At 38.8% G+C, this 14,643-nt stretch overlaps 1 protein-coding gene across 2 annotated transcripts in view; it reads right to left on the reverse strand.

The window, feature by feature from the left end:
• Positions 1–14,119, reverse strand: part of LOC137653403 (ninjurin-2-like) — a 28,243-nt gene extending 14,124 nt beyond the window's left edge. The window contains exon 1 of one of the 2 annotated variants that reach the window (XM_068386758.1): positions 14,085–14,119. The gene's annotated coding sequence lies outside the window, so the exon portion shown is untranslated. Of the gene's footprint in view, positions 1–13,976; positions 14,045–14,084 lie in introns of those variants that run through there. The other variant, XM_068386759.1, reaches the window with a different exon arrangement.
• Between the last annotated feature and the right edge of the window lie 524 nt (positions 14,120–14,643).

Consider the following 14,643-nt stretch of genomic DNA (forward strand, 5'->3'; position numbering starts at 1 on the left):
ATAAAAATAACATTTTTCAATATTAAACTTACCCGATAATCATGTAGCTGATTCACACCCAGGGGGGTGGGTGAAAACCAGTGTACAAGATTAAAGGATAGCTAAGTATCCCATATTTCATATAACAGTTATCTCAAATAACAATGAAATAATAAGTACCTGGTAAGGAAGTCGAATTGAACCGTTACTCTGTCTCTTTTTTAAGTTCGTCTTCCTTACTGAGCGCAGCGTTCCTCTTGGAGGCTGAATCAACCCAAAGGTGCTAAAGTATACAGGGCTGCAACCCATACTAAAGGACCTCATCACAACCTTTAACCTCGGCGCTTCTCAAGAAAGAATTGACCACCCGCCAAATCAACAAGGATGTGGAAGGCTTCTTAGCCGACCGAACAACCCATAAAAAGTATTCAAGAGAAAGGTTAAAAAGTTATGGAATTATGGGAATGTAGTGGCTGAGCCCTCGCCTACTACTGCATTCGTTGTTACGAATGGACCCAGGGTGTAGCAGTACTCGTAAAGAGACTGGACATCTTTGAGATGGAATGATGCGAACACTGACTTGTTTCTCCAATAGGTTGCATCCATAACACTCTGCAGAGAACGGTTCTGTTTGAAGGCCACTGAAGTAGCCACAGCTCTCACTTCATGTGTCCTTACCTTCAGCAAAGCAAGGTCTTCTTCCTTCAGATGAGAATTTGCTTCTCTAATCAGAAGCCTGATGTAGTAAGAAACTGAGTTCTTAGACATTGGTAGAGAAGGCTTCTTGATAGCACACCATAAGGCTTCTGATTGTCCTCGTAATGGTTTTGACCTTCTTAGATAGTACTTAAGAGCTCTAACAGGGCAAAGTACTCTCTCTAGTTCGTTCCCCACCATGTTGGACAGGCTTGGGATCTCGAACGACTTAGGGCAAGGACGGGAAGGAAGCTCGTTTTAGCCAAAAAAAAAAAAAAAAAAAAAAAAAAACAAAACAAAAAAAAAAAACCGAGCCGCAAGGAACATGTAGCCGTTTCAGATGTGAAACCTATGTTCCTGCTGAAGGCGTGGATCTCACTTACTCTTTTACCTGTTGCTAAGCACACGAGGAAAAGAGTTTCTAATGTGAGGTCCTTAAAAGAGGCTGATTGGAACGGTTCAAATCCTGATGACATTAGGAACCTTAGGACCACGTCTAGATTCCAGCCTGGAGTGGACAACCGACGTTCCTTTGAGGTCTCAAAAGACCTAAGGAGGTCCTGTAGATCTTTGTTGGAGGAAAGATCCAAGCCTCTGTGGCGGAAAACCGCTGCCAACATACTTCTGTAACCCTTGATCGAAGGAGCTGATAGGGATTTTACGTTCCTTAGATGTAACAGGAAGTCAGCAATCTGGGTTACAGTGGTACTGGTTGAGGAAAACTGCATTGGCCTTGCACCAGCTTCGGAAGACTTCCCATTAAGACTGATAGACTCTGAGAGTGGATGTCGTCCTTGCTCTGGCAATCGTTCTGGCTGCCTCCTTCGAAAAGCCTCTAGTTCTTGAGAGACTTTCGATAGTCTGAAGGCAGTCAGACGAAGAGCGTGGAGGTTTGGGTGTACCTTCTTTACGTGAGGTTGACGCAGAAGGTCCACTCTAGGAGGAAGAGTCCTGGGAACGTCGACCAGCCATTGCAGTACCTCGGTGAACCCTTCTCTCGCGGGTCAGAGGGGAGCAACCAACGTCAACCGTGTCCCTTTGTGAGAGGCGAACTTCTGAAGTACCCTGTTGACAATCTTGAACGGCGGGAATGCATACAGGTTGAGATGGGACCAATCCAGCAGAAAGGCATCCACGCGAACTGCTGCTGGGTCTGGAATCGGAGAACAATACAAGAGGAGCTTCTTGGTCATCGAGGTAGCGAATAGAACTATGGTTGGCTGACCCCACAGGGCCCAAAGTCTGCTGCAAACATTCTTGTGAAGGGTCCACTCTGTGGGGAAGACCTGACCCTTACGGCTGAGGCGATCTGCCATGACATTCATATCGCCCTGAATGAGCCTCGTTACCAGCGTGAGCTTTCGATCTTTGACCAAATGAGGAGGTCCCTTGCGATCTTGAACAACTTCCTCGAATGAGTCCCTCTCTGCTTGGAGATGTAAGCCAAGGCTGTGGTGTAGTCGGAGTTCACCTCCACCACCTTGTTAAGCTGGAGGGACTTGAAGTTTATCAAGGCCAGATGAACTGCCAACAACTCCTTGCAATAGATGTGAAGTGTCCTTTGCTCCTGATTCCATGTTCCCGAGCATTCCTGTCCGTCCAGTGTCGCACCCCAGCCCGTGTCCGATGCGTCCGAGAAGAGACGGTGGTCGGGGGTCTGAACAGCCAAAGGTAGACCTTCCTTGAGAAGAATGCTGTTCTTCCACCACGTTAGAGTAGACCTCATCTCTTCGGAAACAGGAACTGAGCCCGTCTCTAGCGTCATGTCCTTTATCCAGTGAGCAGCTAGATGATACTGAAGGGGGCGGAGGTGGAGTCTCCCTAACTCGATGAACAGGGCCAGCGATGAAAGTGTCCCTGTTAGACTCATCCCCTGCCTGACTAAGCATCGGTTCCTTCTCAGCATGCTCTGGATGCATTCTAGGGCTTGGAAGATCCTTGGGGCCGACGGACAAGTCCGAAAAGCTCGACTCTGAAGATCCATACCCAAGGAAACAATGGTCTGGGATGGAACTAGCTGAGACTCCTCAAAATTGACCAGGAGGCCCAGTTCCTTGGTCAGAACCATAGTCCATTTGAAAATCTCCAGACAGCGACGACTTGTGGGAGCTCTTAAAAGCCAGTCGTCTGACGGAGCCGGACACAAGATCATGATACTGCTGCACAGTCTGTAAACTGTCAATCATGGGCAAGCGAGGAAGTACAGTGACAACCCGAATCTGTCTAGACTATCTGGGTCGTACAGACAACTCCTTAACGGGTTGCTGAGGTAGCCGCACTGCGTCACAACAAGTCCCTTCTGTTGGTTGTTGAACGTCTTCCCCGTGACACATTGACTCCGTAAACAAAAAAATCCTCTAACAAGGACTAAGCTTGGACTGCATGTCATGCAACACAGCTCAAGGTCTATGGGAGCAGGTGTGGTAACAGACGGGATTAGCGGCTGAAGTGGAACCATTACCTTCCCTGTAAGCATGTTATGCTTAAATAAAAGTCCATAAGAGGTTATGCAGCTAAAGGCTCCCTCCAAATGACAGAGTCCTCAAGGGAATATCAGAAGGAGGGAGAAAAGAACTTTCTCATCTACAGGGACCTTATCCTAGAAAAGCTAAGTTCTCTGAGTGAGGGTTCACTGGTGCAAAAGCAGCAGACTAGAAGGCAACGTTATGAAACTGCTTGACAGTCTAGTGAGTTGGCAACAACCCAAGATATGTTGAGAAGCATGCGGTAAGGTATGCAGAGTATGATGAATGCAGAGTATGCTGTATGCAGAGCATGCTGTATGAAGAGCATGTTGTATGCAGAGCATGCTGAATGCAGAGCATGCTGTATGCAGAGCATGTTGTATGCAGAGCATGCTGAATGCAGAGCATGCTGAATGCTGAGCATGTAGTAAGCAGAGCCTGCTGTAAGCAGAGCCTGCTGTAAGGAAAGCAGAGCGTGTGCATGGCGTTTAACATTCTCAGAAATTCCATGACCAGTGCTAGAGTGCTTTATGCATGCTTGCATGGGGTTTAAAAATCAACATAATGTTTACCTTACATTCATAACTCATGATTCATATTTTTGCCATGGTTTGAAAAAGGAGGTAAGGTATGCTGAACAGCAGAGTCAGAACGAGCTGGAACAACAACAGTGGAAGGTGCAGAAAGTTCCTGTTCCTGTGGTATGAGTGGAGCGTGAAGAGACCGAGGTTGCGCAGAACAAGGTAAAGTTCCCGCAAGCAGAGGTGTCTGAGGCGCAGGATCAGGGTGCACGGGTTGAGCTCGGTGCAGCAGCTGAGGAGACTGACTCACAGGTGGAAGAGGTTGTACCTCCACCGAGAGTTGCACCACCGGTGGAGCAGCCAGGGGAGGAGGAGGAAGAGTGGAGTAATCCTCCTGATCCCAAACCAAAGGTTGCCTTAAAGAAGGCTGAGGCTGAACAACACTGGGAACAGCGAACACAGAAAGAGGTTCAACATCGTACGCCTGGCAGATGGTGCTGCGACTGGGTGCAGCGAGTGCAGGCGGGTTGAGCACAGGCTGAACGGGTGCAGGTGGAGGTGCAACACTCTCAGCCCGACACTCACGCAACAGGTCCGAAAGCTGTGCTTGCATGGACTGTAGTAGAGTCCACAACATCGTACGCCTGGCAGATGGTGCTGCGACTGGGTGCAGCGAGTGCAGGCGGGTGCAGCACAGGTTGAACGGGTGCAGCCGGTTGGTGCACCACCGGTGCAGGCGGGTGCAGCACAGGCGGTTGGTGCACCACCGGTGCAGGAGGAGGAGGAGGTGCAACACTCTCAGCACGACACTCACGCATCAGGTCCGAAAGCTGTGCTTGCATGGACTGTAGTAGAGTCCACAACATCGTACGCCTGGCAGGTGGTACTGCGATCAGGTGGAGCGAGCATAGGCGGGGGGAGTGTAGGCGCACTCTCAGCCCGACAAACTGATGACTGAGGAGAGTCAGAGCTAACCCAATGACTGCATCCGGGTTGTTGAACTTTACTTCGTACGTCTGGCATAGGTCTGGACTTACGTTTAAGAGGTCTTGAGACCTGAGACCAGCGTTACTCTGCCTATATTTTCTCCTCTAAATCTCTTCTGCAGACGAGCAAAATAAGGGCTCAATCGTCTGCGGGTGGGAGTGACGGTCTCGGTAAGACACGCCCACAACCACCGAGGATACTTCTGTGCGCCGATCAAGGCCTGCCGAACCCTTTAATCCTTCGACATTGCTTCTCCCCTGGGCTTGGGAGCTTGCAAGAGGTCCCGGACTGGGAGGACGACTGGCGCGCACAAAAGTACCCTCACGCATAACACTGACATACTTTGCGCTAATCACTTATCACTTTGATTTCTGTTTGCACTTATTTCACTGAACTCGAAACTTTAAGTGGTTTGTACCTGAAACACGCAATTCTATCCTTCTCAAAAGTTAGTAATTGCGAAAACAGAATTACTATGTAACAGAAAAATCTAATGAAAGAAAATTCAGTGGCTGGAAAGAGACTAAACACTAGATCACTCTAGAAACGTTTAGTTTCTTCCCCTAAAGAGACTAGGGATAAGAGCAAAACGATAACGACGTTACTCGTACGCCTGGCAGGCTTGAGGGAAACGTTTATCCTCTTTCTCCCTCCGTCTCTATCTCTCTCTCTCTCTCTCTCTTGACTTAGAACCTGAGAGAAGAGCCCAATCATATATATCGTTAAAACATATTATTGTTAAAGGAAAAAACTGAAATATTTCCCAAAAAGAAAAGTTCCTTATTAGGATCAAAACCATTAAGTTAAGAAAGAATGAACAAAACGCTAGACACGGTTACTCTTACTGCAATGTGAAACCGTGAACATTCTTTCTCTATCGTAACGATAGAGTGCAAGTTGAAACGTTCTGAACGTCAACAACTGCCGAGACAAACAAAACGTTAGTTCAACTTTGAAAAAGTACGAGACTATCAAAGAAATTCTTTCAAAGACCTTAAAATAGCATAATATGTTAACAGGTAAAACCGAAATGACGGGCTCACGATAATTAACTTCGGTACCAAGAAAAGACCGCCTACTACTGTATTAGGAAGGTCGAATATAAACAAATATAAAAATTAATTTTAATAAGTTTATAATAAAAGGAAGTTAATCGAAGAGGCCTATAAGAGGCGGAGAGATATAAAATAAATCTATAACTTTTGTTATGCAAAATTAAGAAAAAGAGTCTATACTCTCTTAGACACCAACACTTCCGTCTAAGGGAAGGGTCGGCCATTGAAAGGTGAACGAGAGTTCATACTCTCTTCGTCACCAAAATTAATCAAATTAATTCCAAAAGCTAACTAAGCTAAAATAGAAGTTTCCAGTAAAGCGACAGCCGAAATCAAAGAGAAATACTTCACCAAAGTCGTGAAAATACTCCAAGAACATAAGCGTATCCCAGAACGTCTTGTCAGAAGCACGACAGAGGAATAATTGAGGAGGTGTCAACAAGAAGTACTTGAGTACCTGGCCACAGGTGGCGCTGGTAAGTACACCCCCTTCTAGTATTGTGATAGCTGGCGTATCCCTCCATAGAATTCTGTCGGGCAACAGAGTTGACAGCTACATGATTATCGGGTAAGTTTAATATTGAAAACTTTACTATGTTAATGTAAAAGGGTCTTACTTTACCATCAGATACTATCTCAAAACAGTGTAGTGTACACTGTACAGTACTCAATTCATCCAAACATAGTATAAATTAATGCACAGTGATGAAATAGAGAAGATTAGACAGTGGAGGAGATACTGCAAAGAATGTTATCGTTTACATATTTAATTAATATGATGGGATTGAGAAAGTAATTGAAAAGGATAGGAACAAATGGATGAAATGAAGAGATTGCTAAACTTTTGGAAAACAAGTTTTTCATTGGTAAAGCAAGCAGAAATTTGGCAGATTTACATAAACACTGTGACATGAGCTCTAGCAAAGAAAATGGAGGAAAGACAGGAAAGATGATATACAGCATTATACAATGCAGAATCTAATGGCAAGTTTTCTGGGAAGAAAAAGCACAAATGAGGAACAAGGATGTAGCCGAGATAAAGCATTTAAAGGCTAGGAAGTAGGTTTGGACAAGATTAAGAAAAACTTTTGGAGAAGTGGTAGAAGCAAAGTGACAGGATACCAGCTGCTGGGAAACCCCAAAATATCAGGAGTGCCATGGAGAAAGTGTTTGATAACTCAAACAAAGTTCATATAATTAGATAAGCCTAGCCCACTTGGAACCCCAACTCGCATGAACAATAATAAGTACAAGCATATCGAACTTTACACAAAGAATAGATACAACCAATAATGGTTTACTGAGGAGTACTAAGTAACCATTTTTAAAGGTTGAAAAAGTAAACAATGACAAAGGAAAAAAATATTTTTCTTTATATAATTATCTACTGTATAACATATTGCACTATTGTACTGTGGTATTTCTAAAGGTAAATCCTTTCCTGTTAAACCCTCTTAACCCTTTTACCCCCATGGACGTACCGGTACGTCCTTGCAAAAAACTGCTATTTACAATTTTTTTTATTCACATTTTTGATAATTTTTTGAGAAACTTCAGGCATTTTCCAAGAGAATGAGACCAACCTAACCTCTCTATGACAAACATTAAGGCTGTTAGAGTATTTTTAAAAAATATATACTGCAAAATGTTCTTGAAAAAAAATAACCCCTGGGGGGTTAAGGGTTGAAAAGTTTCAAATAGCCTGGGGGTAAAAGGGTTAATAAAATCTTACAAGATATTAAAGCAACAGGAAATTAGTAATATAATCAGTTTCCTTTGAGATATTTCTCACTTACACTATGTAATATTGTGTTTCTGCTCATACACACCATATAGGTAGTAGGTTGGGCAAGACACCAGCCACCCATTGAAATACTAACACTAGAGAATTACAGGGTCCTTTGGCTTGCCAGACAGTACTACATTGGATCCCTCTCTCTGGGTACGGTTCATTTCATCTTTGACGACACATTCACAGAATAGTCTGGCCTATCATTTACACATCTCCTCTTTCCTTATACACTTGACAACACTGAAAATACCAAACAATTCTTCTTCACTCAAGGGGTTAACTACTGCACTGTAATCATTCAGTGGCTACTTTCCTCTTGGTAAGGGTAAAAGAGAGACCTTTAACTATGGTAAGAGGCTCTTCTAGAAGGACACTCCAAGATCAAACCATTGTTCTCTAGCCTTGGGTGGTACCATAGCCTCTGTACCATGGTCTTCCATTATGATTATTGTTATTATTATTATTTATTATCATCATTAATATTATTATTACCTGCTAAGCTACAGCCTTAGTTGGAAAAGCAGTATGCTATAAGCCCAGGGGCTCCAACATTAAAAATAGCCCAGTGAGCAAAGGAAAAAATAAAATAAAAAATTTTAAGAAGAGTAACAACATTAAAATGAATATCTCCTATATAAACTATAGAATCTTTAACAAAACAGGAGGAAGAGAAATTATATAGAATAGTGTGCTGGAGTGTACCCAAAAACAAGAGAACTCCAAGACAGTGGAAGACCATGGTACAGAGGCTATGGCACTACCCATTGTCTTAAGTTAGGGATCTCTTGCTTGAGGGTACACTCAGGCACACTATTTTATCTTGTTTCTCTTCCTCGTCATTTTACAGTTTTTATAGTTTATATATGAAAGATTTATTTTAATATTATTGTTCTTAAACTTCTCTTGTAGCGTTTCCATATTTCTTTTCTTCACTGGGCTATATTCCTTGTTGGAGCCTTTGGGCTTATAGCATCCTGCTTTTCTAACTAGGGTTATAGCTTGGCAAGTAATAATAATAATAACATGTACGGCATGCATATACACAATAGATATTGTAGTCTATAATGTATAAGTGAAAGGTCCTTTTTGGATGACTTATCTGAAAATCCCCTAAATCACTATACCTATATATCAATGAACTGTACTGGGATACAGTTAGAATGAAACGAAGCAAACAATAGCATTAATTAAAAATTACTGGCCAAAATTAGAAGAGTGACACCATTATGCTTCTCTCTCAAAAGATGAAAGGATAAAGCATATGCATATTTATCAGCTATTCAAATACACAATATTCAGATTGATGACAAAAATGGGAGGACAAGGAGAATACCGGGTCTACACAATAAAAGAGGTGTAAAAATAAAAGAAGCTTGAGAAAAAAAAAGTTTACAACAAGCACAACCAAATAAAAACGTTGTGACTGATCCAGAAAAAGTTTACAACATGCACAACCAAATAAAAACGTTGCGACTGATCCAGAAAAAGTTTACAACACGCACAACCAAATAAAAACGTTGCGACTGATCCAGAAAAAGTTTACAACACGCACAACCAAATAAAAACGTTGCGACTGATCCAGAAAAAGTTTACAACACGCACAACCAAATAAAAACGTTGCGACTGATCCAGAAAAAGTTTACAACACGCACAACCAAATAAAAACGTTGCGACTGATCCAGAAAAAGTTTACAACTCGCACAACCAAATAAAAACGTTGCGACTGATCCAGAAAAAGTTTACAACACGCACAACCAAATAAAAACGTTGCGACTGATCCAGAAAAAGTTTACAACACGCACAACCAAATAAAAACGTTGCGACTGATCCAGAAAAAGTTTACAACACGCACAACCAAATAAAAACGTTGCGACTGATCCAGAAAAAGTTTACAACACGCACAACCAAATAAAAACGTTGCGACTGATCCAGAAAAAGTTTACAACACGCACAACCAAATAAAAACGTTGCGACTGATCCAGAAAAAGTTTACAACACGCACAACCAAATAAAAACGTTGCGACTGATCCAGAAAAAGTTTACAACACGCACAACCAAATAAAAACGTTGCGACTGATCCCGAAAAAGTTTACAACACGCACAACCAAATAAAAACTTTGCGACTGATCCAGAAAGTGTTATGGATGTATGGTACAGAGGATAAGTTGTGGAGGGAAATTAGTGACTGGATAGGTTTAGATGTGTTTCTGACAAATTTTCCCCAAATCTTTAAAATCTTTTAGGATTGGATTGAGTGTAAAGTTAGAAATGACATTGAATGTAGATGAAAGGCATATCACGATAAGAAAACCTTTGTGAAAGTAATGTGTAATAGCTGATGGTAGGATAACAATTAAGAATAATGTAAAGAAATTGTTACTATTTAAAAACATGAAATGTGTGCAACTGGAGAAAGTTGCAGGTGTGAATATGATTAATGTAAGTGGATAAATGAGAACACGGAAGATGGTGGATGAATAGAAACCATTGATTTGTGCAAGCATTTAATAATAATCTATTGGATAATAAATAAGATGTGAGAAGAGGCAACATAATAGTCGAAGCATTGGAAGCAAGTTAAGAGTCTACGGAAGCCCCACTTGGAATATCTTGAGGATTTATTGAACAAATTCTACTACTGTATATTAAAGCAGAATAGAGATATTCACAGTGTATAAAGTTAAAAAAGTTAAAGTTGCGGGTTTTAGGTCTCCACTGAGACGATTTACATCGTCCTCCTCGGGCGACTATTAGCCAGCAGGGATTATCACTAGTCCCCTCTAACCTCCCCCCCAGGCGCCACGTGGGAGTACCCCCCGGTAGAAGGTCTCACGGTATTCGCGTCCCTGGCGGGGACCGAATTCGGGACCTCTATAATAGAGATCCGCGACGCTACCAACCTTGCTAAGAAGAACTGTTAGCATAACATGAAAAGAATGAAAAGCGTGATACTGTACTGTGTAAGTGTGTTAATATAAGAGCAAGAATGTTCACTTTGATGGAGAGGTTATAAATGTGATTACATATCCTGTTCATGTGGAAAGATTGCAAACGAAAAATTGGTGAAAAGAAAGTGAACAATATTCAGATACAGTATCTGGCAGGATAGAAGGACTTAGAAGGTGTATACATAGAGTACTTTACTAAGATCAAATAGCTTCAATATCCAGGAAGAGAGTTGGTCCTTTCAAAATAAAGTGGCGTGAACCACAGCATACTGACGAGTTGCTAGTATAGACATAAAACAGTTAATGTTGTAGAAGCTTTTTGTAATAAGGTAAAATCATAATGCAATCAAAATAATGTGACAATTGTTTAGTCTAGTCTTTATCACTTCAGTTAATATATATATACATATATATATACATATATATATATATATATATATATATATATATATATATATATATATATATATATATATATATATATATATATACATATATATATACATATATATATATATACATATATATATATATATATATATATATATATATATATATATATATATATATATATATATATATACATATATATATACATATATATATATACATATATATATATATATATATATATATATATATATATATATACATATATATATATATATATATATATATATATATATATATATATATTCATATATATATATATATATATATATATATATATATATATATATATATATATATATATATATATATATATATACATATATATATATATATATATATATATATATATATATATATTCATATATATATATATATATATATATATATATATATATATATATATATATATATATATATATATATATATATATATATATATATATATACACACACAATAAGATACATACATATATATATATATATATATATATATATATATATATATATATATATATATATATATATATATATATATATATATATATATACTGTATATATACATATTGTATCTCTATATGGTACAACACCTATATATACAAATAAAACAAGATTGAAATAATGCATCAATTCCCAATCACCAACATTTCCTTTCTTGTTTTCTTATCAAGAAAACCACATCCTTTGTTTTGAATCACTTTGCCCAACTGCTGCGATAAAAATTCAAACATATCCGACTCTACTACCAGAGATCCACCTGCTGACCCTTCTAACTTGACTAATTTCAACATTACCCTAATAGACTGATTCAATGTTGTTCAGCATGTTCTAAACCTGTGAGTATGGCCTTACCGGAACAATTCAGAGTTTGTAGGAAACCCAACAGAATTTCGTTCATAATGTAAAATCTTCTCATTCAGACAGGGCTCTTGACATGATTTTCCCCCTCCTGCAGATTTTATACTGTAACTTAACCCTTTTACCCGCAAAGGACGTACTGGTACGTTTCACAAAACCCATCCCTTTACCCCCATGGACGTACCGGTACGTCCTTGCAAAAAAATGCTATAAAAATTATTTTTTTCATATTTTTGATAATTTTTTAAGAAAATTCAGGCATTTTCCAAGAGAATGAGACCAACCTGACCTATCTATGACAAAAATTAAGGCTGTTAGAGCAATTTGAAAAAAAATATACTGCAAAATGTGCTGGGAAAAAAATAACCCCTTGGGGGTTAAGGGTTGGAAATTTCCAAATTGCCTGGGGGTAAAAGGGTTAATGAATAAAAGTTGTTCTGGTCACTTTTGTAATTATTTACTCAACTGGAGGACACTTGCAACTTGTAACGACCCACTGGAACCTCATTTGACATGAGCCTGTGGCCCAAGGACATTTTCTAAATAATCAGATATAATACAAAATCCAATATGTGCAAGGCAATCCTCATGTCAACTGTGATAAACCTTATTCTTTGCTCTCCAACCAGGAAGAACAACTTAGTTCATTTTCTTCATAATCATGAATAGTTGAGTGAAGTAAAAACACAAAGACAATTTTCATATGCCTCATAACTTCATTTATGAAATTTAATCCTTACTTACGCAAATAAGAAATTTTACATCAAATGTGAAGCATTTTACAAATGGAAAGTCTGTATCACTAAATCAGTTGACCACATTTATCCCAGAACTACAATACTAGTTTTCAACAGTTGGAAAGCATATAATCATATTGCAATTAATTTCTTCATAACAACATTTCATCATATCCTCCACTTTAAAAACATTTAAAGTTGCAAAATAGGACCCTTGTCTATCCAAGATCATTATCCAAACCAAAATTAAACAAACCTTACACAGCAAGGCAGTATTATCTTAACCCTTTTACCCCCAAAGGACGTACTGGTACGTTTCACAAAACTCATCCCTTTACCCCTATGGACGAACAGGTACGTCCTTGCAAAAAAATGTTATTTAAAATTTTTTTTTGCATATTTTTGATAATTTTTTAAGAAACTTCAGGCATTTTCCAAGAGAATGAGACCAACCTGACCCCTCTATGTCAAAAATTAAGGCTGTTAGAGCAATTTGGAAAAAAATATACTGCAAAATGTGCTTGAAAAAAAATAACCCCATGGGGATTAAGGGTTGGAAATTTCCAAATAGCCTGGGGGTAAAAGGGTTAACTTAAAAAATAATAATAATAATAATAATAAAATATTTTGGAATATGTGAATATACTTCATCTTATAATCTTAGGATATGATATGGAACCATTACTTTAATACACTTGCACATATCCAAGGTTCCTTAAGACTTATTATTATTATTATTACTATCCAAGCTACAACCCTAGTTGGAAAAGCAAGATACTATAAGCCCAGGGGCTCCAACAGGGAAAAATAGTCCAGTGAGAAAAGGAAATAAATAAATGAAGAGAACAAATTAACAATAAATCATTCTAAAATAAGTAACGACGTCAACACAGACATGTCATATATAAACTATTAACAACATCAAAAACAAATATGTCATAAATAAACTATAAAATTAGGGGCTATTAATATTTTTGTACTTACAATTCCTAAATAATGCAGATATCTGGAGTTGACCCCAAGGAAAACCGGAAAAATTGGCAAACGCATTAAACAATTAATTGGTCGGAAAAATGGGCAAAATCAATAAGCTTTCTTTACCTGTAATTATTAGGACATATAAAAGGAAATGGCCTTACCGACTAATTGGACACTTGTAACCACGAATGTACCTTAACAAATACTTGATAGAAAATGCCACAAGAATGACATAGAGGTTAGTGAGTGCCAGAAGCTAATGTATTCCTATGGTTATGAAATACAATGCCATAACGTACACTGATATTGTTTACTGAAGAAAAAATTAGGTGTATTTCATCACTGACAACGATGTGATTTTTCTGATAATTGTAGAACTCAAATGGAACTTTTACATTACGTCACTCGTATAAAAAAATCCACCCACAAAACGGGCAGATTGAATTCCATGCCCAACATTTCTGAAGCATTTAACACTAAATGTAAGCCAAGTACGAGACCGATACTTACTTCTTGTCAGGAACGAAACCGATTAACAACACACGAGGCTCAATCCTCGAAGATGACTGTTCAAATACCAGCGGAAATGGTGAAATATTACAGGAAACACAAACTTACCCGTCAGATGCAATGTCAGCCGAGTCCACTCACTGCAGTGTTGCCAGCTATGGGGATTTATCTCTAGATTTGAGTATTTATTCCTAGATTTGAGGATTTATTCCTAGATTTGAGGATTTTTGGTGTCTGATGGGGGATATTCCGTGCAACTTGATGTGAAGAAGAAACAAAGATGAGTAAACCTTTATATTGTTGGAATTAATTTTCTTGTGCTTATATGAATTATAGGGATTAATTTCTATATTAGTAAAGCCTACATGATCAGAAGAGAAGATATTTGTGGAAATAGGGATTTTTGGGTTGTTTTGGGGATTTTTAGACTAACCCATCTGGCAACCCTGACTCACTGTTGTTGTTTGCAAACAGGGTTGCCAGGTTTTCTAAATGAGAAAAGGTCAATTTCTAATCAACAGAGGCTTTAAAAGGTCAACCCATTAATAGAAAAAGGTCAAAAATATAGTATTTAAGGGCCGGCTTTTTTTCATATTACTAAAGGCCAACCTATTTAAATACAAAAGGTCAAATTTGAGTTTTTTTTGGCCGGAAAATAGGCCAAACT

This window comes from Palaemon carinicauda, chromosome 14, assembly GCF_036898095.1.
Source record: "Palaemon carinicauda isolate YSFRI2023 chromosome 14, ASM3689809v2, whole genome shotgun sequence".
NCBI lineage: Eukaryota > Metazoa > Arthropoda > Malacostraca > Decapoda > Palaemonidae > Palaemon > Palaemon carinicauda.